Source organism: Podarcis muralis, chromosome 2 (assembly GCF_964188315.1).
Source record: "Podarcis muralis chromosome 2, rPodMur119.hap1.1, whole genome shotgun sequence".
In the NCBI taxonomy this organism is placed as follows: domain Eukaryota; kingdom Metazoa; phylum Chordata; class Lepidosauria; order Squamata; family Lacertidae; genus Podarcis; species Podarcis muralis.
Genome location: NC_135656.1, coordinates 51,722,840 through 51,749,613, shown reverse-complemented (window position 1 = coordinate 51,749,613; position 26,774 = coordinate 51,722,840). Strand labels below are relative to the sequence as shown.

Genomic DNA, 26,774 nt, shown 5'->3' with positions numbered 1-26,774 from the left:
CCTCCCTGCCTCCGCATCTGTCTTTTACAATTGTTCATTGTAAAGGGGAAAGAGTCCCTATTTGGACATCGTTTGGGAGGTGCTTTTAATCTGCAGGGTAGAAAGATTAGATGGCTAATCAAATGAGGCAGAAGCATCTCAATTGAGAGGGGCTTATGTTCCCACAGCTATAAATAATAAACTCTACTGAAAACTGGTTGGCAATAATCGATAAGTATACTAATACAAACACTGCATGCAAGAAATCAGCAAATGCAAACTAGCAGCATTGCAAAACCTTATTGCTTTTCATTCCAGGTGCTTCCCTGCTGGTTAAAAGTACCCTGGTCCAGGTGCTGGATACAGTCAATAACTTTTTGAGACCCTCCTCCCAAGAATAATAATAATTTCAAGAGATTGTTACTCTTTAGCATATTCACTGCTAACACAGATGCATACATCATGCCAGTTTCAAAGTTGTTGGACCATTAGGTCCAGTCGTAGCCAACTCTGGGGTTGCGGCGCTCATCTCGCTTTATTGGCCGAGGGAGCTGGCGTACAGCTTCCGGGTCATGTGGCCAGCATGACTAAGCCGCTTCTGGCAAACCAGAGCAGCGCACAGAAACACCATTTACCTTCCCACCTATTTATCTACTTGCACTTTGACGTGCTTTCGAACTGCTAGGTTGGCAGAAGCAGGGACCGAGCAACAGGAGCTCACCCCGTCGCGGGAATTCGAACCGCCAACCTTCTGATCGGCAAGTCCTAGGCTCTGTGGTTTAACCCACAGCACCACCCGCATCCCATGTTTGAATTGTACCTGCCTACAAAAGCCAGAAAGAGAACCTGGAGATGGTTAGGAAATCTTTGCAGCCAGCCACACACTGAAACACTGGTGATTGCAGACTGAGAACTGCGGTACTGGCTGCACTGGTCAAAGTGGGCAGGGGTGTGACAGATGCTCAATATTTATTAATTAGCATATTCCCCACCCCCTGCTTATCCTCCGTGATTTATGTGCACCTGCAAAAGGTGATCCTTACTTTTTTTCTCCTCCTTTTATCTAACATGGATGGATGTACACTCCAGGGAAGGAAATGGGTGAGAAAGCACGGTCTGATAATAGGAAGGGGGAAAGGTAGTTTATAGAATGAGTCTGGTATGGTGCACTTGTGTGGTTTCTCACTGTGTGTGCATCACAAGGAATTTCCAGCCGGTGCCGCCATGACACATAACCATCTACACAGCACTCGCTAGAGCAGGGGTTGTCAACCTGGTCCCTACCACACACTAGTGGGCGTTTCAGGATTCTAGGTGGGGGGTAGGGGGTTCTATGGCACAAGCTGAATACTCCTTCCATTAAGCACAAAAAAATTTACATCAGGAAAAATGCATTAGTGGGTGGTAGGTATAAAAAGGTTGACTACCCCTGCTCTAGAGGACCACAGCTCAGGGGTACAGCCCATGCTTTGCAGGTTTCCAGGTTCAATCCTGGCATCTTCAGGGAAGGCATCGAAAGACTGCTGTCTAAAACCCTGAAAAGCTACTGCTCCTCATTGTAGACAGTACTGAACTGGATGGACCAAATGGTGTGACTCAGAAGTATATGGCAGCTTCCTTTGTTCTTAACAGGAGTTCCACGTTTTCCCAATGTCAAGATGCTGAGTCTGTATGCTGAGAAAACGTTGTGTCCCTACCACAGATGTACTACCTTCAGGAACGACGCCTGGAGTAAATAAGTGATCCTTACATGCTCATTGTGCTACATTTCATCTGTAAAACAGATGCCACATACCAAATCTTTTAAAACTATTGCTCTGTCTTAAATCATTTTAAAATACCCTGTAAATCAATACAATTTTCCAGAGGTGTTCCAAGATTTAATCTCTCTCCTAGTGAGCTAGCATTTTCTCCCAGAGAATCAAATTGTGCTCTTTCAGCTACTATTGGATCAGATAATAATATAATAATATTCCTGTAGCCCACTGCAGGAATCCATGACAGCTGTGGAAGTTAGACTCCCTCCCTCCCTAAAGAGATCTTTGGCTCAAATGGAGGGGCTGAGAGTTCCATTCTCTGGGTTGCCAAAATTCTACTCACTGTGAATAGGGTCAAATGCATGGGCGTAGCCAGGGTTTTAGTTAGGGGGGGGCAGGACTTTTGTTTGGGGGGCAGAACCAGCATGATTGGTCAGTTAAGTTATATATTTCTATTGTTTTACTTGACCTAGGGGGGAAGCTGCCCCCTGCCGCTGCCCCCTTTGGCTATGCCCATGGTCAAATGGGAACTTTGGTAGGCAAAGCAATGGAAATGCTGAGCTTATCCACTCTTACCTTCTGCCCCACTCTTTCCAGGCACAGCTCCATAATTTAAAGCTCCATGTCTGAGCATTGCCCTGAGCTTACCCTGTGAAAACCCACTCTTTAGCACTCAGTCAGAGCAAAGGTCAGTTCAGGGTTTCCACAGATAGCTGTTTGCTCAGACTGAGCTTTAAACGGAGGGATTCCGTGGAGCAAAAAAAGAAAAGGTGCTCAGAGACAGAGCTTTAATGCATGGACTGTGTCTGGTAACAGCGGAGGAAAGGGGAATGTGGATAAGCTACTGATCTGCAAACCAGGCTGCTGGCTGGATGCTTGAGAAATATTCCCCTTTGCAGCCATCCTTTCGGTATATAGTAGGAGAGATCCAAGCAGGGAAAGAAAATTCTGCATGAAGGTCACCCATCCTTTCTCCTGGGGCTTTTTCCCTGCGTGTAATGGGTGCTGCATGCTGGTGATCAAAAATGATTGGGTCCGAGTCAAAAGTGGGCATTCTGGAAAAACCAAAAGTATGTTAACGGGGCATGAGCTTTTCTCTCTCTCGCTGCCACCCTCTTTTCACTTTCTATCTTTGGGCTCATCCAGATTCCCATTTGTACCATGATTTCTAGGCACAGATCCCAGAGGTTTATTTTTTGTCCCACCACTTTCCCCAGGAAAACCTGCTATTTACTGCTGAATTGGAACAAATGTCAGTTGGGTTTTCTGCAGATTGATGTTTGTTCCAATTCAGCAGTAAATGGTGGGTTTTCCTGGAGAAAGCTGTGGAACAAAAGAAAAACTTCTCAGACCCGTGCCTAGAAACCATGGAAACGGAAATAGAAATCTGGGGGACCAGGGTTCGAATCCCCACTCAGCCATGAAGCTCACTGGGTGACCCTGGGCCAGTCACCATCTCTTAGCCTGACCTACCTCACAGGGATGTTGTGAGAACGGAATGGGAAGGAGGAGAACCATCTACACCACCCTGAGCTCCTTGTATATAAATGTAATAAATAAATTGCGGGACAAAGGGAAGTGTAAACTTCATGAGACTTTCTGGATCTTCACTTCAAAACTTTTTAAAGTCTTAGGTTATACAATGTGGCTGAACTGTGTCTGCTTGCAGACAATAATGCAGCTTTCTTTGTTCCCTTTTTCTCCTTGTATCACTGAACACTGTATTTAAACATACACACAAATGGATATAGTGTGTGTGTGTGTATGTGTGAGTGAGTGAGTGAGTGAGTGAGTGAGTGAGTGTATGTATGTGCGTGTACGTGCAAACACACACACACACACACACTTATACAAGTGCAGTGGTACCTCGGGTTACATACGCTTCAGGTTACATACGCTTCAGGTTACAGACTCCGCTAGTGCTTCAGGTTAAGAACTTTGCTTCAGGATGAGAACAGAAATTGTGCTCCGGCGGCCCGGCGGCAGTGGGAGGCCCCATTAGCTAAAGTGGTGCTTCAGGTTAAGAACAGTTTCAGGTTAACAACGGACCTCCGGAACGAATTAAGTACTTAACCCAAGGTACCACTGTATGTGACTCTATTTTAAATGCACAAGGCCAATTAAAGTTATTTTCTCATTGACAGCAAAGGCATAAAACATATTTTTGCAGGAAAATAAAGAATGCCATAACTGTTCTTAGTTGTTGTCAAGGCCCACTGTAATTCAAGCCTCTGGTTTCAGCTGTCACCGACCAACTGAACTCTTGGGGTTTGTTGTTTCAGTGGTACCCTCAACAGAATTATAGCTTATTTGTCAGCCCTGAAGCATGTATGATATTCAACGCCAAACCAGTTCAAATGGTCCTTCGGTTCTGCCACAACATTCCACACACTGTCCAAGGATTACCTATCTGTACGCAGAATGTGTTTTCATTGACATTAAATCCTTCCAAAAAGCTAGCAGGCAAATTTCTTCCCTCGTAGTGCTCTTGTCATACCAGGATGTTAGCCGTAACCCAGCACACCTTTTCAGAAACACTCAACAAGAAGAAATTGCAGAAAATAAATAAACAGAACTGTGCAGCGAGGGAGACCCACATTTTGATATGAACGTCTAATTCCCTTGCCTGTTGAGAGAGAGTGAGCATGAGGATGAACACAAGATGAGCTCTGCTTAATCAGGCCAAATACCTGTCAAGTCCAGCATCCTGTTCTCTAGCTAGATGCCTGTGGAAAGTCGGCAAGCAAGTTGTGAGGGCAACAGCGCCCTACCCACTTGTGATTCCCAGCAACTGGCATTTGGAGGCAAACTGGACCCAAAAAGTGGAGGTAGAGCATAGCCATTGTTGCAAGTAGCCATTAATAGCTTTATCCCCCATAGATTCGCCTCATCTTTTACAGCCATACAAGTGGGAGCAAATCCTATAGTTCAACTATGTACAGTGTGAAGGAGGGTTTTCTTTTGTTTTCTTCCAACATGCAGCATCGGTGGATGACCCCACATTCTGTTATTATGAGAGGAGGAAAACTCCCACTCCACTTTCTTTTTCTGCTGACTTTCCTTTTTTTTTTTAAGTTCTTTTTTATTCGGTTTTTCTTTTGTTTATATTGGTTACAACCATGATTGCATATTTACAGTTTTTGAACCTCCACCAGCACCCCCCACAGTCATCCATTTTTCTTATTTTCCCGCATTTTCTATATAGTATTGCTATTTTACCATTATCTTACATCTCTGTGATTCTGTCACACAATATACCTTACAGTGTTACAAAGTCTCTTTAAACCCCACTAGCGTTGTTTGTTGATCACATATAGTTTCCAGATATGCCGCAAACTTTCCCCAGTCCTCTATGAATCTTTGATTTTTCTGATATCTTATTCTTCCAGTCATTTTGTCCAGTTCTGCGTAATCTACAAGTTTCATCCTCCATTCACTCAAAGTCGGCATTTCCTCCTGTCTCCACCTCTGGGCCATCAATATTCTTGCCGCTGTAACGGCGTATTGGAACAGTTTGTAATCCTGTCTTTTTATCTCTCTTCCTGTTATACCTAACAGGAAGGATTCTGGCTTCTTCACAAATGAGTATTTAAACATCTTTTTCAACTCACAATAAATCAGTTCCCAGAATCCCCTCACCCTCCTGCAGTCCCACCACATATGAAAGAGAGATCCCTCTTTTTCTTTGCATTTCCAGCACCTATTACATGTCTTGTACATCTTTGCTAATTTTACCGGTGTAATGTACCATCTGTACACCATCTTCATTATGTTTTCCTTTAGTGCTGTGCATGCAGTGAATTTCATGTTCTCGTTCCATACCTTTTCCCAATCCTCTAATTGTATACTGTAACCAAAATCTCTGGCCCACTTAATCATGACCGACTTGATCTCCTCGTCCTTTGTTTCCCATTCCAAAAGTATTTTATACATTTTTGAGGTTATCTTAACATCACTATCAATTATATCTGATTGAAATTTAGACACTTTTTCTATATAACCTTTTTCTTTAAGATCTTTGTTAAATAGTGCATTTACCTGGAAATATTGCATCCAATCATGAACCTGGTCCTTAACCTGTTCATATGGCTTCAGTTTCCATTTCTCCCCCTCTTTCACTACCAATTCGCCATATGTTATCCAGTTTGGTCTCATATTGATCTTTTTAACTGACACTGTCTCTAGTGGTGATAACCAGTGCGGGGTTTTAAATTCCAGAATATTTTTATACCTTTCCCAGACCTCTATTAGTGAGCCCCTTATAACATGGTTAGTGAAACCTTTATGGACTTTCTTCTTCTCCAACCACAAATAGGCGTGCCATCCGAACCTATTGTCATGGCCCTCTAGATCTAGTAATTTGTTGTTATTTAATTTTATCCACTCCCTTATCCAACAAAGGCAACACGCCTCATAATATAGTTTTAGGTCTGGCAGGGCAAAACCGCCTCTTTCCTTGGCGTCTGTCAGTAACTTGAATTGTATTCTAGGTTTCTTGCCCTGCCAGATATATCTTGAGAGCGTTCTTTGCCACTCTTTAAACACGCTTATTCCCCTGATTATAGGGATCATTTGAAACAGAAATATCATCTTGGGGAGCACGCACATTTTGATAGTTGATATTCTGCCCCAAAAGGACAATTTCATTCTACCCCAGGTTTCTAAATCTTTCTTAATTCCCTTCCATACTTGAATATAATTGTTCTCATATAAATCGATATTTTTTGGGGTCAACCATATTCCCAGGTATTTCACTTTCTTAGTCACATCAATTCCAGATTCTTGTTTCAATTCATCCACTAAACTCTGGTCAATATTCTTAACCATTATTTTTGTTTTCTTTTTGTTCAGTGTAAATCCGGCCATTTTACCGAACTGGTCTATTTCCTCCAATACCTCTTTTAAGCTGCTTATGGGTTCTTCAATCGTTATTACTATATCGTCGTTATTATTTTCTGCTGACTTTCCTGCCTCCGCCCCTCCCTATCACCTGCCATGACTTGGAAGAATAAGTAGGGAGTTGGTTCTACTCATTTAGGCTCCCCGTGCAATTAGAACCCTAGAAGGATTCTTCCCCCGCACCCCCAAAAAACATTTATTTAAAAGTTACAATACAATATATTTTCAGAAGACTTCCGGTCGGCGCCAGCGTTTAATGGCGGTCCTGCCTCCGAGCTCCAGAGAAGGACTGCTCCGCAAGTTTGGGTCTTACCCGCTACGGCGAGCGGGGGACCCCTAAAATCTCAGGCGCTGAAGCCTGAGAACAAGGAGACTCGGTGGGCACCTTTGCGCCCCCCGGTACTGTGAAGGAGTCTTTTTAAAGGCTCCGGAGCGGCATCGGGAGTGAGCGCGGTGCTGAGAGTCGCTACCCAGCCTGCGGAGTGAAGCCGCGTCGCCATAACGGAGAGCGCCGATTCCTTCCTGAAAAGAAAATTCGGACTGAAATATCCGTGAGTAAGAGCGAAAAAAGGAATGGGACCCTTAAAAATAATTGAAAATTTGGCTGAAAACGGGAGGGCATAAAATAAGGAAGTCTGCCCCCCCCCCCCCGGACTGCAGAAAAATAAAGCAACGAAAGACCCCGCTGCAGTTGCAAGAAAGCTAGTGTGAACTGTCAGCCCTGAGCTGTCAAATGTATCTCTTCCCCCCGATCGGCAGGAGAAGGGGGAAAAAGACAGTCTTGCGAAGATACTTTTAAATTAAAAGGAAACAAGGTTTCCCACTGCCCTGATTCCCCGGGGACGATCTGCCAGGAGTTAACACCGGGAAGAATTTGTTCTTTAAAAAAGGATACGGAGTGGATACAGACTATATTTTAAGTGGTGAAAAAGTTTCAGGACTTGAACGGGACTTTATTACAGAAATTTGACTATTTAAATTTACTTGGAAAAAAAAAGTTTTAAACAACTTTAATGGCGGACTTTAAACTCTTTACATCCGGATTTGTGTTTCTTTGTTTTCCTTAACTTGGACACTATTAATTGCTCCCTCTTGAGGACCAAGAGGGAAAAACTGCAAGGTAACTGACTAACACTGGGATTTTCCATTGCAAGTTTTTCCTGTGAGAACGGCCTTGGGATATGAGTGGCACGGCAGAGGAGATAAGAACCAGGTCTAAAGCTAAAGTGACACAAAAGAAAAGAGGCTCAATCTCTGGCAATATAGTGCCTGCACCGGAAAGTGTGACAGCAGCATCAATGGAATCTATGACACAGGCACTGCTTAAAATAAATCAATCCCTAGAGGCCTTAACAAAACAATCTACAGAAAATTCAAAGAAATTGACAGAACTTACAGCAAGATTGGACTTGAACACCACGTCGGTGGCGTCTAACACAGAATCTATAAATAGACTGATTCAGGAATCTACAGAAACCAGGAAAATTGCAGAGACTGCGAGATCTACTGCAGAGGAGACACAGGGAAAACTTGCGCCGATAGAGAAAAAGGTGAATGAGCATGAAGCAGCTCTCTCCTTATTGGAACTTCAGAGGAAAGAACGGAATTTGAAACTGAGGCAGGTTCCAGAGAACGAAGGGGACAATCTGACGGAATTTCTCACACAGGCAATTTTGGAAAATTGGCAAGAAGAGTTGGAGGATGATGAAGTAGAGATAACAACGGCCTTTAGACTTGGCAGAAGGCAAAGTAAGAAGCCAAGGGATTGTTTGATTACTCTAAGAACTAAAGAGGAAAGAGACAAGATATTGAACCTGCATTATCAAAAAGCTTTGGTAATTGGAAATATTCAAGTTCAAATCTTCAAGGACATACCCAAATACATCTTGGAAGTGAGGACTTTTTATAGAGACTTGGCCAATTTACTGAAGAAGAACTTCATACTCTTTAGGTGGGAATTTCCACAGGGGTTGTCCTTTAACTACAAAGGAAAGAAGGTAAGAATAAGAACAGTACAGGAAAAAGAATACTTCTTGGAGAGAAATCTAGAGGACCTACAGAAAGGTACAGTGGACCTGGCAAGAGAAGGACAAGGATCAACACCAGAAGGAGGAGAGCTAGTGGACGTCGCAAATTTATCATACGGACTACCACCATTGCCAACTGAAGAAGAAGAAAAACTTGGGGCAGTCGGAGGGTCAAACGCCTAATAAACAAAATGTCTCTGCAACTTCTTAGCTGGAACTGTAATGGTTTGAACCTTCCCAGAAGAAGACGCCAAGTTTTCCATATTTTGAAAAGGGAGCAACTGGATCTGATATGCTTACAGGAAACCCATATAACTAGAGCACACAGAAAATTGCTTGTAAATAAAAGATTAGGACAAGAATTCATATCTTCTGACAAAGTGAAAAAGAGAGGAGTAGTGATCTATGCAAAAGAAAAATTGGATCCAAAAATGAAATTTAAGGATGAAGAAGGAAGATATTTGGCAATTGAAGTACAGATCCAGGGAGAAAAATATTTGATAATTGGAATATATGCACCAAATGATGGGAAGGCAGAATTCTTTAAGAAGCTGCATGAGACTTTACTGGATTACCTCGACTACAAAGTAATAATGATGGGGGACATGAATGGAGTGGTCTCCACTAATATGGACAAGGCACAAAGACAAGTAATCTCTAAAGAAGGAAGATTACCAAAAACCTTTTTTGAGATGACGGAAAATATGGACTTGATAGACATTTGGAGAACTAGGAACCCTCTCGAAAGAGAGGGAACTTTTTTCTCTGAATCAAAGATGACATGGACAAGAATCGATCAAATTTGGGTATCTAGTGTGATGGCTACAAAGATAAAGAAAGTAGAAATCTGCCCAAAAACCTGCTCCGACCATAACGCAGTAAAGATGGAAATGAAACTGACAACAACTGGATCCTTCAGATGGAGAATGAATGACTCCCTATTTAGAGATGAACAAATTTGTAAGAAGGCCCTAAAGACATTGAAAGATTACTTTGAGATAAACCTAAGAACAAAAGTTGAAAAAAGAACAATTTGGGACGCGAGCAGAGCCGTGATGCGAGGCTTCCTGATACAACAGAATTCAATCAAGAGGAAGAAGCAAAATGAAAGGAAGGAAAGAATTTTGGAAAAAATGAAGGAAGGAGAAAAGAAACTGAGGTCTAAACCAAAGTCTCATGAAATTTTGAGAGAAATAAAGTATTACCAGATGCAATATATGGAATTGACAAATCAAGAGATAGAATGGAAAATTAAGCAAATGAGACAAAGGACATTTGAGTCAGCAGACAAATGTGGGAAGCTCCTTGCATGGCAATTGAAAAAAAGGCAAAAATTGAATACTGTTACCTGTTTGGAGGTAGATGGAAAGAATATTTATAAGCCAAATGAGATAAGTAATTGTTTCCAAAGTTTTTTCAGGAAATTATATACACAAGGGCCTATGAAGGAACAAGAAATAGACGAATTTCTTAAAAATTATGGACTACCCAAAATTTCAGAACAAAGTAAGTTGACATTGAATGAGAAAATAACAGAACAAGAAATAGAGGATGCCATTCAAAAAACACAATTGGGAAAATCTCCAGGACCAGATGGCTTGACGGCCAGATATTACAAAGCCCTGAAAGAATGTTTAGTGCAACCATTGAAAGAAGTATGCAACGAAATACTGGAGGGGGAAAAGGCACCCGAATCGTGGAAAGAGGCTTTTATCTCACTTATACCAAAAACTGAGACTGAAAAGAACCAGGTTAAGAACTACCGCCCGATTTCATTATTAAATGTGGATTACAAAATATTTGCAGACAGTTTAGCAAAAAGATTTAAGAAAGTGTTGATAGGTGAGATTCATAAGGACCAAGCAGGCTTTCTTCCGGGAAGACACATGTCGGACAATGTGAGGAATATAATAGACATTGTGGAACTGTTGGAAACGGACATTAATAGAAAAGTGGTTTTGATTTTTGTGGACGCGGAGAAAGCCTTTGACAACATTTGTTGGAGCTTTATGAAAAAGAATCTCCAAGGGATGGGGGTAGGCCAAGGTTTTGAAAATGGTATAGGTGCGATATACTCTGAGCAGAAAGCAAAATTAATTGTGAACAATGAGGTAACGAAAGAGATAGCTATAGAGAAAGGAACACGACAGGGATGCCCTATCTCCCCTCTACTTTTTATATCGGTTCTGGAGGTTTTGTTAAACATGATTAGGAAGGACCAGTTGGTTAAAGGAATTCAGGTCGGAGTGAAAGAGTATAAATTAAGGGCATTTGCAGATGACCTAGTTTTGACTTTACAGCAGCCAAACACTAGTACAAAAAGAGTTTTAGAACTGATCGAGATATTTGGTCAAGTTGCAGGATTTAAATTGAATAAACAAAAAACTAAAGTGTTGGAGAAAAACCTAACAAATGAGGAAAAAGAGAGATTTCAGAATGAAACAGGTTTGGGAATAGCAAAAAAAGTGAAGTACCTGGGGGTGAATTTGACATCGAAAAATGTGAACTTATTTAAAGACAACTATGATAAATGTTGGACAGAAGTTAAGAAAGATCTAGACATATGGTCAAGGCTGAAACTTTCCTTGTTAGGCAGAATTGCTGTTATCAAAATGAATGTATTGCCTAGAATGCTATTTCTGTTTCAGACACTACAAATAATAGACAAGATGGACTGTTTCAAGAGGTGGCAGAAAGACATATCTAAATTTGTTTGGCAGGGCAAAAAGCCAAGAATAAAATTTAAGACATTAACAGATGTAAAAGATAGAGGAGGTTTTGCCCTGCCGGACTTAAGACTTTACTATGAATCAGCAGCGTTCTGCTGGTTGAAAGATTGGCTGCTCCTTGAGAATACAGACATTTTGGATCTTGAAGGATTTGATAATAGATTTGGTTGGCATGCATATATATGGTATGACAAGGTAAAATCGCATAAAGGCTTTAAGAACCATATGGTCAGGAAAGCATTGTATAATGTTTGGATACGGTATAAAGATTTGCTTGAAAGTAAAACCCCCAGATGGTTGTCACCAATGGAAGCTAAAGAGGTGAAAAAATTGAACATGGGTTCAAATTGGCCTAAATATTTTGAAATTATAGAACAGGATGGTGAAAAAGTAAAACTGCAAAGCTTTGAGAAACTGAAGTTTAAGGTGAGAGATTGGTTACATTATCGACAGATAAATGAATTATTTAAACAGGACAGAAAGAAAGGCTTCCAAGTGGAGAGGTCAAAACTAGAAACAGAATTGTTAGAATCCAATACTAAAAATTTGTCAAGAATGTATAACTTGTTGTTGAAGTGGAATACTCAAGACGAAATGGTGAAGTCTAGTATGATTAAATGGGCACAAGATATTGGACATGACATTGAACTCGCAGATTGGGAGCAGTTATGGACCACCGGCGTTAAATTTACGGCATGTAATGCCTTAAGAGAAAACATTATGAAAATGATCTACAGGTGGTACATGACTCCTGCTAAGTTAGCGAGGATTTATCATTTGCCCAATAATAAATGCTGGAAATGTAACGAAATGGAGGGAACCTTCTATCACCTTTGGTGGACCTGCCCAAAGATTAAGGCTTTCTGGGAAATGATCTACAATGAAATTAAGAAAGTTCTGAAGAGAACCTTTATTAAGAAACCAGAAGCCTTTCTCTTGGGTATGGTGGGCCAAATGGTGCCAAAGAAGGATAAGACATTTTTTATGTATGCCACAACAGCAGCAAGAATTCTTCTAGCAAAGTATTGGAAGACACAAGAACTACCCACGTTGGAAGAATGGCAGACGAAGGTGATTGACTACATGGGACTGGCGGAGATGACTGGCAGAATTCGAGACCGGGGAAGGGAGGCGGTGGATGATGATTGGAGTAAATTTAAAGTTTACCTTAAAAATTGTTATAATTTGGATGAAAACTAGAAGATCAGGGAAATAAGAGATAAAGAACTACAGCTGTTTTAATAACTTAAGGAAGTTAAATTTATGAAACATAAAATATGTTTATGACGAAAGGGTTGCTGAAAAACTTTGAAACAAGGATGCAGAAAAGGGGTGGTATGGGGAAGTCGATTTTGTGTTTGTTAATGTTTTTGTTTTGTTTCTTTTTATCTATGGAAAATCAATAAAAATTTATATAAAAAAAAATACAATATATTTTCAATCAATATACACAGTCACCTCTGTGATGATGGTGGCATTAAAAGAACAATATATTTTAATAGAAGGATTCTAAAAACACATAGAGGAGGAGGAGGAGGAGGAGGAGGAGTTTGGATTTGATATCCCGCTTTATCACTACCCGAAGGAGTCTCAAAGCGGCTAACAATCACTCTGTGAGGTGAGTGAGGCTAAGAGACTTCAGAGAAGTGGGACTAGCCCAAGGTCACCCAGCAGCTGCATGTGGAGGAGTGGGGAATCGAACCCAGTTCACCAGATTACGAGTCTACCGCTCTTAACCACTACACCACAGCAGTTTGGTTAGAGACCCTAAGCAAGTAAAAAAGGCTTTCCATTGCAGAATTTCACACCTGAAATTCTGGAGGGCTCTGGGGAGGAAGTGTTCGGACCCAGAGTTACATCTTTGTATGCTGTTTACAAGGCAACAAAGTTATTTTGGTTGACATATAAGTATTCCCTGTCCCCCATGATAATCATTGATGACTAACTTATCTGCTTTGGGCTTGGGCTTGGGTGCTTATCTGGGTTGGTAAGAAAACCCAGTAGAATTACTGGAGAATGGGCCCAATAACAGCAGACTGCAATTAGGTTTCAAAGGGAAACTTTGATGAAGGGACATAATTTTGCAGGTTCCCCGTTTTTGTGCATATAATTATTTTTCTCCGATTCCCCAGACTCACTTAGGTCTTGGGGATCTTCCAGCACAAGTAGAACAAACCAACACCAAAAAAAACCAACAACAACAACAAAGTTCCAATTAAAATAAGCCAACCATTAAAATGTCACGGCCTAGAGTGCTCCTGTTCACTGTTCCTTCCATCCATGCACTTTTCAGGGATATTCCATTCTGTTCCATTCCTCCCACAAGTTTTCCATTTCTCTCTCCCCCTTCCAACAGGCAACAAGCATACTCTATTCTCATTGAACTGGTTTCAAAGTTAGGGGTGGGAACTTAGAAGGGGTTTTCCTGAAGATTTTTTTTGTAATCCTGTACAAATCTTCAGGTTCTCCCCCCTCCCCCAAGCCTGCTGATATCTCCCTCCTATGTGTGGGTAATACCTTTTGGGCTGCATAAATAAGCCTTAGTAGTCATAGCCTGAACAGAGATTGGAAATAGAGAGAATGATGACGGGAAAACAGCCTAACAAAGGGAATGAAGTGATTTCTGGCTAGACTGGGAAAAGCCCATGGGAATGTTGTACAGGGAGCATTATGCAACTAGTAAAGAGAAGGACCAGATGGGGCTTAGGAGTTCTTTACCATCTATGACCTCAATAATGTTTTAACTGGCTGTTTGCTAAGGATCGGTTCCAACAACCAGCATGGCTCCTGCCTAAGTCTCACCAAAATAAAGAAGGCCGCATTAAAATAAAATAGTTTGTGCCTGATGTCAGCAGTATAATGGTTTACATTGTTAGCAGCGCAGTGCACTGAGCAAATCGCATATCTTACAGGCCGATCCTATGAGCCACTGACACACAGTATGATCCGTTCCCATATTAACACTGGAACAAGTCTTTGGACAGAAGCAGAAACTACTACAGTACTTCGTGTCAATAGTGTCAGCTTATTTGTGGAAACTATGCTTTAATCTCTAACCACACAAAAGAAAAAGGTTTTACAAAATGTATGGAAACCACTGGCAGAGGAACGGGGGTGCAGAGGGAGCGGACTGCCCCTGGCACCACAATTCTGGTAGGGTGTCATTGCGGCATACATCCCTGACACACACCGTGTACCCGCACAAGCGCCGGGCGCCATGCCCCACAGGCAGCACATCACACCCCCAGAACACGCACTATGCCCCTGCGGGCAGCACACCACGCCCTCGCGGGCGGCGTGCCACACCCCCCAGGCATGCATCACCCCCCTGGGGGGCGCCATTCATGCCCCCGCCTGCTCTGCCCCCCGTAGCGGAGCATGCAGCTTCGTCACTGATGGAAACATCTATTCAAATATATTGTTGTGAGTTTGGGAGTGTGGTTAGGCTGTATGTCTGAGCCCCTTCTAATTCCTGGATCCAACAAGTATCCAGTTGCTGGAACAGCCAGACAAGTTTCTTGATAACAGCTTTAGTGTGGGTCGTTAAGGTAACAAAGGAAGTGGCTCTGTGCCAGAGCGCAAATGGGTGGGCTCCCTTCCATCAACTGGCTGGTTGTTACAAAGACAAAGGCCAGAGTCGAGGGATGTGAGCTGGAAGCTGGAAGCAGGCTGGGCAGCTGGGAGACAGAGCTGTGCCTGATTTCTGTTGGAATCCAAGGCTGTGGCTGTGGGAGAAGCAAGATCCTCTTGGGGTGTTAATGCTGTGAGCCCCTCCACTAAAGGCTCAGGTTGTATATATGGTATGTGTAAATAAGCCATATATCCTAAAGACACCACAGTCTCTGCTGTTCTTCATTCTGAGGAAACCAAACTCTGGGTAAACATCTGGAACCCCTGGAATCTCGCACTGCTCAGAGATTGGAGAGGTGTGAAACAATATTGATGCAGTGGCATATGCTATTTGCTAAACTGAGATCCCATTTCAGCGAGCAAAATTACAATTATATTTTGTGGGAGGCTTTGTGGGCAGGTGGTAAGGAGTTTACATAGAATAGCAGCCAGAGCTACAGTACAATTCAATTTAGATGAATGGCAGAAACTGCATCATTCCGGTTCAAACAACCTGGAAAATATCTAGATAATCATACATTTGAATTAGCTGCGATGCTATTTGCATTCAAGCAGTTGCACAGATGTACAGGTAGATAGCCAGAATTTGTTTTTTAAAATGGCCAGACAGTAAGACTCTATTGTATTAGCGAGTTCTGATATTGTAACGTTAAATATAATTATGACACCCTGCGTGGAAATAGATAACCACTAACAAAATGGCATCTGCTTAAATACATATTGTATTGTGGATAGAACTGGATGGAGAAGCAATTAGCTGTAGCTTCCTGCTATACAATAAACTAAGCAGTGCCACACCTCTGCAACTACTTGGAAACCCAGACAGCCGTGGAAATGGGTGGGGAAATTAATGGAATATCAGAACAGATCTTACCATGAATTGTTCAGCAATAGTGCAAGCTCAGCTTCCTCCCAGTTTCCTCTGTGCTTTGCAACTGAAATGACAGACATGCATAACAACAATTTGACATTGAGCCATCAGTCTTGTCCTCCCCACATGCTTCAAGCATTCTATCCAGCTCTGATATTTTTTTAAGCACTACACTACACCAACATTTAAGCACATCATTCTGCATTTTAGTAATGGGCTGCTTATAGTTCAGGCATAATTTAAAAACCTCTGCATCTACTAAAAAAACGATAATTGGTTTTTTTTAAAAAAAAAACAAAACATTGAGTATCAGGTGTCACATTAGAAAAAGCATTCTCTCTCATCCCAGGGGGAATGCCTTTTCTAAGCCAATGCCTACTGTAACACATATACCGTAGTCACTATTTACAGTGGTACCTTGGTTTAAGAACAGCCCTGTTTACAAACTATAGAATGAATTTACCGCAATTCATTCTGGAGGTCCGTTCTTAACCTGAAACTGTTCTTAACCTGAAGCACTACTTTAGCTAATGGGGCCTCCCACTGCCTGCCGCACCGCCAGAGCATGATTTCTGTTCTCATCCTGAAGCAAAGTTCTTAACCCGTACTATTTCTGGGTTAGCGGAATCTGTAACCTGAAGCGCCTGTAACCCGAGGTAACACTGTATTCGGTTTACGAACTCCACAAAACCAGAAGTAGTGTCCTGATTTGTGAACTTTACCTCACTCCAAGACCGGAAGCCGAACAGTGGAAGGGCACCGGCGGCAGGAGGCCTCATTAGGGAAAGCGTGCCTCGGTTTAAGAACGATTTCGGTTTGCGAACGGACTTCCGGAACGGATTAAGTTCATAAACCGAGGTACCACTGTATATAAAAGGAAGCAATTTGTTTCAATTCATTGTTTCTCATATACAAACCATGGAGATTTAATCAAGCAATGAACAAGTTCATTATTTAAAACTCATGTAACTAATAAACTAGTATTCATTTTATTTTTTTAAGTGCAAAACTGCTCCAGGAATTGGAAGGGGGAGATCATCACAGGAGCCTCATGCACAGCCGGCTTCTGCTTCAGAGCTTGACCTTGGAGAGAAAATATATGCTTGGACTGAATAGAACTGGAGTCTTCACTGCTCTAAAAATGCCACATTTGTCTTCATCCTTGATTTCTCATGTGACAGATTCTATAGGCCTCTCCAGATGGGTACGGCTGCCATGCAGCAGATGTTTCCATGGCTATCATCTCATATGGTTAGCAGTCATCTGTTTCCCTACTCCATTGTTCCAAGGTGAATTTTTGTTTCTCAGCATATTCCAGACTCAACAGCTCATAATTTGCTAAAATGGTACCTTACATAATAGGATTCCCATGAGCAACTCTTTTTTTGTCTATTGTGGCTCTATTAGGGGACAATTTATGGTGTTGTCTTCCAGATGTTGTTGGACTCCAACTCCCATCAGCTCCAGACAATATGGGCAATGGCCTGTGATGATGGAAAGTGTAGTCTAGCAACATCTGTGGGACCACAGGTGCTACACCACTGATCAATTCATGCAAATACATTCCTCCCATGTCATTACATCTAAGTCACCCTTCTCCAACCTGGTGCCCTTCAGATATTGTTAGACCACAACTCCTATCATTCTGGACCATTGGCCATGCTGGTTGGGCCTGATGGGAGCTGAGAGTTCAATAAAACCTGGAGGGCACTAACGTGGAGGAAGGCAGATCTAATTGCTATAGTCTGACCTCTAAAGGGCCAGCCTTTGTTGTCACTAAAAACTGGGACAAAAGTCTGCTGAATCTCCACATTGCTTCTGAATAGCTATGAATAATGAAATTGCTGGAAATGTCTTCATCTGGGCAGCCACATTTTGAAGACTCTTTTATGATAGACTATCCCCAGTTAGCAAAGAAAGCTGCAATTTTCCCCCAGCTAGGACAGCAGTTAGTGAAATCATGCCTGTTTATCATTATCTGTCTCATATTAGCTGTAATCGCATCACAGTTTTGTTTATATATACAAGTAATGCAAACCATGCATAGCCTAACTTTGACTCAAAAGATTAAAGAAGATACATAATTCTGGCAAATTGCTTGGAATTATGGTTTAACAGCATCTGGTTCAGATATTCTGCAGTAAATTGCTGGAACCAGTGCTGCCTGTGTCCGTACTTTTTCCCCTCCTCTCCTTTTATTTGAACCAAAAACACGTGTCTTCCATCCATTTTCCATGTAATCAGTTGTATAAAACCCACAAGCCTTTGAGAGAAGGAGGTGAAATCAAGATGCTATGGTGGACCACCTTTAAAGCCTTCACAAAAACTAGGGTGTTCACAGCTAAGATTATCAAGAGATTGCTAATGATGCAGCAACTGGCATCATCTGGAGACAACAAAATGACATCTGCATCTATCCCCCATCATCCTACACAACTTTGGAAGCTGTCAACTACAAAGTTTGATCGCTGGCCTGCCTTGCTCAGATCAGCTCTGCACTGAGAGGTAGCACATCTCTGGCAATTCAGAAAGGGGTCTTTTCCAGCCCTGCCTGCAGAAGGCAGTGATTCAGCCTCTGCATTCAAAATAGATGTTTTGCCACTGAGCTGTGGCCCTTCCCTGCAAGTGTGCCAAAATCAGAGGTCAAGTATTATTTATTCATTTAATACCCACCAGAGGTGCCAACTTCCACCTCAGATTGAGGGGCCCTGGTATGTGGTGCACATGTATGATGTCATGTGCCACAACACATGATGTGCATGTGTCATTACATCATTGGGAGGAGGCTGAGGGCAGAGACCGAAGCAGTGCAGCTCAAAGGGCCAACGGATCCTCCTTCCTTGCACTCAGGAGGAGCCAGCCACTGAAGCTGTGCCATGCTCAGCTCCACGCTCAGCCTCCCCTGCCCCCTCAACATTGATATTGAGGGGGCCAAAAACACCTTGGCCCCATAGAGTTGGCATGCCTGCTATAACCCACCCTGCATTCCAGGGCGGGTTATAGCATTAAAATAATATATTAAAATCAATTTAATACAACTTACAACAGTAAAAATAAGGTGGCTCCTAAAAACATACACCTCAAGTGTCAAAAGCCAGAACAAGAAGATGCATCTTCCAAAAGCTGTATAATGAAGGTGAGAGGCACACCGCTGTAGGGATGGAGTTCCATAGCTTAGGAGCCACCACGGAGAATGCCCTCTCCTGTGCCGCTACACATCAAGCCTCTGAGTGCAGAGGAACTACCAGGAGGGCTCCCTATGCCCATCTCAGCAAAAAGGTATAAATAACTGCAGAAAGTTCAAGTATGTGAACAAACTCAAGGCAAGGAATGTGCTATGGAGAGAGGCAGAAAAATCCCCAGCATTATAACTAGTCAGTTTGACCGGGAAAGTAGGAAACGTAGTCCCAAAAAAGAAAAGCCAACTCTTGCCAAAGGAGAAAGCTCTGGCACAGCTAGAATGGCTTCAAAATATTACAGAGATGGGGGTGGGGGGAAAGGTAACTCCTAATGGTTTCTAGGCAAAGCCAAAACTCACAGATCATGTGATGCCCCAGCAATATGCAATATACCTGCATCCAGAAATCATGCATCATCACAGGGTAGATGCACAAGTTCCCACTTTAGACAATACACAGGAAGTGTACGAAGAGGAAGTGCTTCCTCCCATCTGCTTTCTGGGTAAGATCTAAAGTTTCCCTCACAAGTTCCCAGTTGACCAGCCTGGCAATAGCCTACATCTCCTTCCTTTTCCAAGAGCAGCTGAGCAGTTGGCACAAGTCGTAGCAGGAAACAGCTGGGGATAGTTGTGTGTGTGTGTTCGGTAAAAGAAGCAGCAGCAGCAGCAGCCCAATTACATTGGAGCAGAGACGACAAAGCTGGAGGTAAATATATTTAAATTAGATACATGGATATTCAGGTCTTTGCACAGGGGCTACTTCTTTTTGACTTGCACTTTTTGCAGTCACAGAGTGATGGTACCTGTGTGGAATTGATGGACATGAGATATGCTCCATTGCTACATGCAAAAAACAAACTCTCCGTTGAGTTGACATCTTAGTGGAGCCACAGGAGGAGAAAATTAGTCATCTGCCGCAGAATCAGTACTTCCACAAGGTAAAGCCATAACGAGATTTCATCCTGTCAAAGTGACCAATGAGGGTTTAGGACCAATATTCTGTGTTTTCATTGCCTAGATCAGCAGCCCATCATAATCTTCAAATCCAGGATATGATTCATCTGCATAACACACTAGGGGCGTCTCTAGATGATCTATTTATTGAGCATTTCTCCTAATTTATTTGCGCAAAGCTAATGTGGTGGCAAGACTATGTGTGGTCTTTAATGAGTATTTGTTCTCATTTGTTTGTGGGGCGGTTATATGACAAGGAACATTCATTCTTATGTTTCTTTCTGGGTGTTTACATGTCTTCCTGATAATCACACTTTTCAACACGTGTCTCCATCACTTTCCAAACTGTGAAAAGTCTATTAAAAAAAAAAGTAGATGTCTTGCACTGGGGCAACTAGCAAATGTTTTGAACCTTTATCTGTTTTCTGCCTTTAATGGCAAAGAGTTTGCAACTTCAGCAACCTACGCAGAAAATGGGCTAACTCAAAACTATTACGCAGGCTATTGTCTAAGGTATAAAGGGGGTAGCCTGTAAACACAGGTGATGGTTGCTTTGCTGTTGTCCTACAGGACTGCCGTTTTCAAAATGGTGCAATTTTAGCATTTTGTTCTGCCCATACCTCTCTTTGTATCAAGCGCAGTAGTCACACACCCAGTTCATGTCCCACATAAAAAGCAAATGATTACATGAGTAAATACCAGTTTTTAAAATATCACAGTGCGGCTGTTCTAAATATAAAAAGTTAGGCAGGATTTCTGACACCTATAAATCTTTCAAACAGTTCATATTTTATCAACCAAATAGGCCTTTCTTATAAAATCAGAAAATAACTCCTCACCAAGACGATTTTTCAAATACTTGACCTTTTCATAAAACAACCAGAGGGGAAAAAAGGTGTTTGAGCCATTTAAAATATCATTCCTACTGCTATTTCTTCCATAGCATTAGTTTTATTTTCTTCATTTTATAGTCACCTAAAAATAAAGTTTTCCTCCCATTTATTGTAATGGTTTTGAATTTCAAATACTTTTTTAAAAAAAAATTAGGTCAAAGAGGGTTGCTGATTCAGTTTCTTGTCCACCTGATTCAGTTTGTTGAAGTAACACACATTACCACCTAAAGACAAGCACCCTCCTCCCATTTTAATGGTCTAAAATTAACTGAGAGCACCACTGCTTGTATCATCCCCAGGGAGCCATTTATTCTACAGAGCTTCAAAGGGGAGTTTTGGAACTCTGCTATGCCTCACAGGTACTTACTGTCCTTCTTTTCCAAGTAGTGTCAAAATGTTCACAGTTCTATATGCATATTCCTGAAGATCTGCCAAAAATGACCCAGATTTAAACTATAAGGAGCTGAAATTCTGTAGGAGACCAATTTCACATAAGAAGAGCCCTGCTAGATCAGACCAAAGGCTTATTTATGCCCTTAATATAATTATAGGCCTCCTTTCCTCCGAGGAGCTCAAGGTGACATACAGGAAACCTATGAGGTAGGTTAGGCTGAGAGACTGTGACAGGCTTAAGTTTGCCTGGTAAATTTTAGATCCTAGTCCAACACTCTAACCAATATGCTACACTGGATCCAGCATCCCACAGTGGCCAATCAGATACCTCCAGGAAACTCAGAGGCAGATCATAGGAGCAGTTGGCCTTGCCTGCCGTTGCTCCCCAGTGACTGGTATTCAGAAGCATAGTACCTGTGATCCTAGGTGAAATCTAGACACATATAAAAAAATGCAGCGAAAATGATTTTTTAAAAAAGTTTTGAAAAAGATATTGCATTTGCCATAGCTCACTATCGCCATCTAGTGTCACATTTGTATAATGCACTTTACAACACACTTAAAACGTTTTATTTGCGGCTGTATAGCTGAGTCCCTAGTAGTATGCAGCCATCATGACTGCAAACCATTGGTAGGTTTGTTCTCCATGAATTTGTCAAAGCTTCTTTAAAGTGATCTAAACTGGTGGCTGCCATCACATTTTGCATTTTGTGTTGTGAAAGCTGTGGTAAAAGTAAAATATGTGGAAAACTGCATCTATAGCTGGGTTAGAATTCAGAAGTACTTGAGGCCTATCACAAGAGATGGAAGTTAAAGGGCCGGATTCAACAAACCCAGTGGGCTAGCAATTAGCAATTTTCCCTATGTACTCCTGTGCCTTCCCCCAAATCTGCTCTGGGGAGGGTAATGAGAACCCCCCAAAACAGGGCATGGGTAGTGTGGTCATATGTCTGGAATTTCCTGGACATACCTGGAATAATGGAGTTGGAAAAAGTGTCTGAGAGGAAACCAGGAAAATCCAGATATGTGGCAAGTCATGCCGGCAGTGTCATCTCTGCTGATTCCCCTTAAAATATTAGCTGAAAAACAGCGGGGGTTTTTGCTCAATAACTTTGCCTGAAAAGCTCAACAACTACTCTTGGGGTGGGTCAGAACAGTGGTGCTGAATTCCTCCCAAAGAATTCTGTGAGGAATCAGAGCCCATGATGTGGTAGATTCACCACAGGAAGGCCCTAAGAACATATGAAGAGTCCAGCATCCTGTTCTCTCAGCGGCCAGCCGGATGCCTGTGGGAAGCATGCCAGCAAGCCATAGCATTATACCCACTTGAGATTCCCAGGTATTCATGGGTAAACTGCCTCCAATACTGGAAGCAGTGGCCATTGACAGCCTCCGTGGACTTTTCTAAGCCCCTTCTGAAGCTACCCGAGGGGGTGTCTAAACCTGCAAAGCTTAAAAGAGAAAGCATTCCTACTTCCCTTTTAAAACAGGACTTACTCATGCTCAATTCATTTCTGGAGCTGACTGCCTTGGTTGCCATGGTGAATGCTGAGGAATGGACAGGGGAGGGTGACCTTGCTGATTCTCCTGGATCACTTTGTGCTGTTTTCATGGTGCCTCTAGTCTAGGCCTTCCTGAAAAGTATGTTCCCAAAGGTGGTGCTGGGGAATTTCTGTTCTACTCAGTGGCCTTTGTCTTGCAGGATGCTACAGGAGTCCGTCACCAGCATGTCCCCTGCTCTCCAGGAATCTGCTGGGGAAGGAAGGGTGTCTGGAGCTTGGAAGCGCAGTGGCATCAATATGCAGGTGACGCCCAGTCATGCTCACAAAGATCAGAAGACCCAGCCTTGCATAAAATGGTAATAATGCTGCGGTTTTTTTTTAATACTTCCTAATAGCTATAGCAATTCCATCAGCAGAGGTCAGACTGCTGCTGTTTCGGGTCATTTGTTTGGTTTGACCCACTCAAGCACAACTGCTAAATCCATTTCCTTGCCAGAGAAACACTCTTGACAAGCAATCACATGCAGTCTGAAGTGAGAAGGAAGAGGCGTCAGACACGCACCCTTCTAAATTAGACTTCGTCAACCTGCTGCCCTCCAGATGTTTCGGGTGGCAACACCTATCAGCCTCAGCCAGCATACCAGTGATGTGAGCTGCAGTCCAAAAACATCTGGAGGGCGGCAGGTTAGTGAAGGCTGCTCTAAATGGTATCCCTCACTAACCTCCAGGCTTGTGCATTTATGCATTAGTTCCATGCACAATAATTCCTCAAGTAGCAATTAAACCTGGCTCCCTCCTTCTTTCCAACAGCTCTGAACACTGGGAAACTAACCCAGATCCCCTAAAAGGCAAAAGACAGTCCAGACAAAAGGAAGAGGGCATAAAGTATGCTTTGGCTTTGAAATCTGAACTATCTGGTCCCTACGGCTGGAACATCTACACTGGTGTCCAAGCACAAAAGCACCCTGGGGAACACAAACTAGCTAGAACATCATGCTCTACTGTGGAATATTTTCAGCACTTATTTAGGACCAGACATGTAAAGTCTCTGAGACTAAAGGCATTTTGGGGGCTAAATACATCACTAAAAGCAGGCCAGAAGTGTGAGTCTGGAGTACTCTGATGGGCGCAAAGCATGTCTCCACCGCAGATTTTCATGCTTCCCTTCTACTTTAAGCTGTATTCATTGGTTCACATATCTAGAAATGCTTTCCTACTGCTTCCAGTGCCTCCAGAATAAGAAGTGCATCATGACCTGGCCCCTGGAGAATTCTGTGAGAAGAGATTCTGAGCAGATTTGGGCTCTCTTGAGAGCTGAAGTGAGGTCCAATTCAAACATGCAAAAATAGCACATGGAGGAAGACATCCCTCAGGAAAGGCAGTGCTTTAGAATGCAAAGGGGATTGTGTGTTTGAATGCACCAGTTATGTAAAACAAAAAAACTCACTGCATGTAGGCAGGGAAAAACGCTAAACTTAAATTATTCTCTCTGCCATGTTAGCTTTCCACAAGCAGAGATGTTTGGTGGTGTTTTTTAACAGGGCTGGACCTTTAGAGGCCCTAAGCATTTGAAAGATTTGGGTGCCCCCGTATATATATCTAATTCAAAATATAAACAATAATAAACTGTAAAATATAATTTTATTTCTCAAAATGAAACAAAATCTAGAGCAAGATGAAAAATAATGTTTATTTTTGTATACTTCCACTTTATTTATACTTGAAAATAATTCCCCTACTTTTTGTAATTGCAAAGTCTTTGATCAGATCCTGAAAACTAACCTTACATAACACATCTGCTTCTATGCTTAGTAGAGATACAGCATCCAGCCTGCCTTGTTGTATAGTTGTTCTGTTGGGATTTTTAATATACTTCAGCTGAGAAAAGGAACACTCAGCTAAGCAATTTGCGACCATGAATGTTAAGAATCTGGCAATGGAAAATTTCAGTGGTGACATGCTTATTTTGCTTAATGGTTCAGCCAACCCTGGGTTTTTTTAACATGGGGAAACCTGCAGGCTGTAGTGATTCAATCATAGGGGGATACCATCAATATGCTTGTTCTGCACATTTAAATTAACCCAAAATCATCCACAGCTTCTTGACAGAAACTGTCAGCCAAGGCCTGTTTTACTAACAGAAAGCAAAGGAAGGTGGAATGTACTGTTCACTGGTCTGGACTAAAACTAGTTTAGATTTATTGAAAGACAAAAAAAAATGCAAACTGTACTTCACATTGTATATAGTCCCAAATGACAAAGAAGCCCCATGGGGTTCCCTAGATCTAACCAGGTCTGCTACAGAGTGAGAATTTTGATTTTGTACGTTTTGTCCACTTTTTGCTTTCAGTGGCAGGAATCTGTCATCGCAGGCATTTCTGCTTGGCCCCCAGAACAATCTCCCCTCTCCTCCCTTGTGTGCTGTTGTGGGGCTTCTCCTGAGACACACACCTGAGACGTTCTGATGACAGAGATGGGGGGAGCCCTGTTGTGCTAGCTGCTCTTCCTCCAGTGGGACCACTCAGTTGAACTTGGCCCTATAAGCTGTATCCTGAGCCTAGCACTGGTCACTAAAAAATGCATTGCAGCACTTCTCCTGTCATTTCTGAAACCTTGCAGCCCTTCCAGGATCCTCAGGAGTGCTCAATACTGCAACTGCAGTTGTAAAAGTGCCCTCAGCTGCTTCTCCCTCACTGTAGCAGCTCTTGCTGTGCCCCTTGCCTAACCTTTCCTGATGAGGGGCAAGGGAAGCTGGTGCCATTGGCGCTCAACACCTCATGGTACCTGGAGTACCCTGAAGTATGAGAATATAGGTGGGTATATGTATGGGGGACACGGGTGGCACTGTGGGTTAAACCACAGAGCCTAGGGCTTGCTGATCAGAAGGTTGGCAGTTCGAATCCCTGTGACGGGGTGAGCTCCTGTTCCTCGGTCCCAGCTCCTGCCAACCTAGCAGTTCAAAAGCACGTCAAAGTGCAAGTAGATAAATAGGTACCGCTCCGGCGGGAAGGTAAACGGCATTTCCATGTGCTGCTCTGGTTCGCCAGAAGTGGCTTAGTCATGCCGGCTCCCTCGGCCAATAAAGCGAGATGAGCGCCACAACCACAGAGTTGTCCGCGACTAGACCTAATGGTCAGGGGTCCCTTTACCTTTATGTTTGGGAGGGTACATGTCTTCACCCCAAAGGAAAGCAATGCCCAACCTAGTGATAACAGAATAAATGATGTAAGAGGAGGGAGCTGCAGCCCAATATAAGAAAGGAGGTGATAAGGGAACACCTAACTACTTTAAATGAATTCAGATCTCCAGGGCCTGATGAGGTGCACCCAAGGGTAAGGGTACCAAAGGAACTTGCGGATGTGATCTCAGAGCCTCTGTTCTTTGAGAATTCTTGGAGAACAAGTGAGGTCCCTAGAGACTGCAGGTGAGCAAATGTTTTCCCCATCTTCCAAAAGGGGGAAAAAGAAGAACCAGGTAACGACTGGCCAATACCAGGAAAGGTCCTAGAACAGGTAATTCAATAGTGGGTCTGTGAGCACTTAGAAAAGGACGCTGTCCTGCTGGATGACCTTGGGCCAGTTGCCATCTCTCAGCCTAACCTACCTCACAAGGTTGTTGTGAGGTTAAAAGGGGGGAGTGTGTCTTGCCACCTTGAGCTCCTTGGAGAAAAGGTGGGGCAGCCTAAGTCCTGACAAATAAAGAAAGATCCACATTTGGAGAATTCGTTCGCTATAAGGTTCTTAATAAATACATTCCCTACACCTCCTTCGTGAATGTCTCTGAATTTTCCCTTACCCTTCTTATTCCTCCACCAGTTTAGCCTCCAGAAACCTTAACAAAGACACTTCGACGACACCCCCCGATGCTTTGTACGGAAAGGCTGCGAGGTTTGTGGAAGAGGAGCTGAAAGGCGCGCGGCGGGGCTGGGAGGGGGGGCGGTGTGTGCGCCGGAGCGGAGATGA

The 26,774-nt window shown here is 42.7% G+C and overlaps 1 long non-coding RNA gene across 1 annotated transcript in view; it reads right to left on the bottom strand.

Annotated features, from left to right (window-relative positions):
* The window catches only part of LOC114591089 (uncharacterized), a 99,450-nt gene extending 79,166 nt beyond the window's left edge, over positions 1 to 20,284 (bottom strand). The window contains exons 1-2 of the long non-coding RNA XR_013391900.1: positions 19,874 to 20,284; positions 15,896 to 15,956 (exon numbers count right to left, since the gene is read on the bottom strand). This is a non-coding gene — a long non-coding RNA (uncharacterized LOC114591089). The remainder of the gene's footprint in view (positions 1 to 15,895; positions 15,957 to 19,873) is intronic.
* Between the last annotated feature and the right edge of the window lie 6,490 nt (positions 20,285 to 26,774).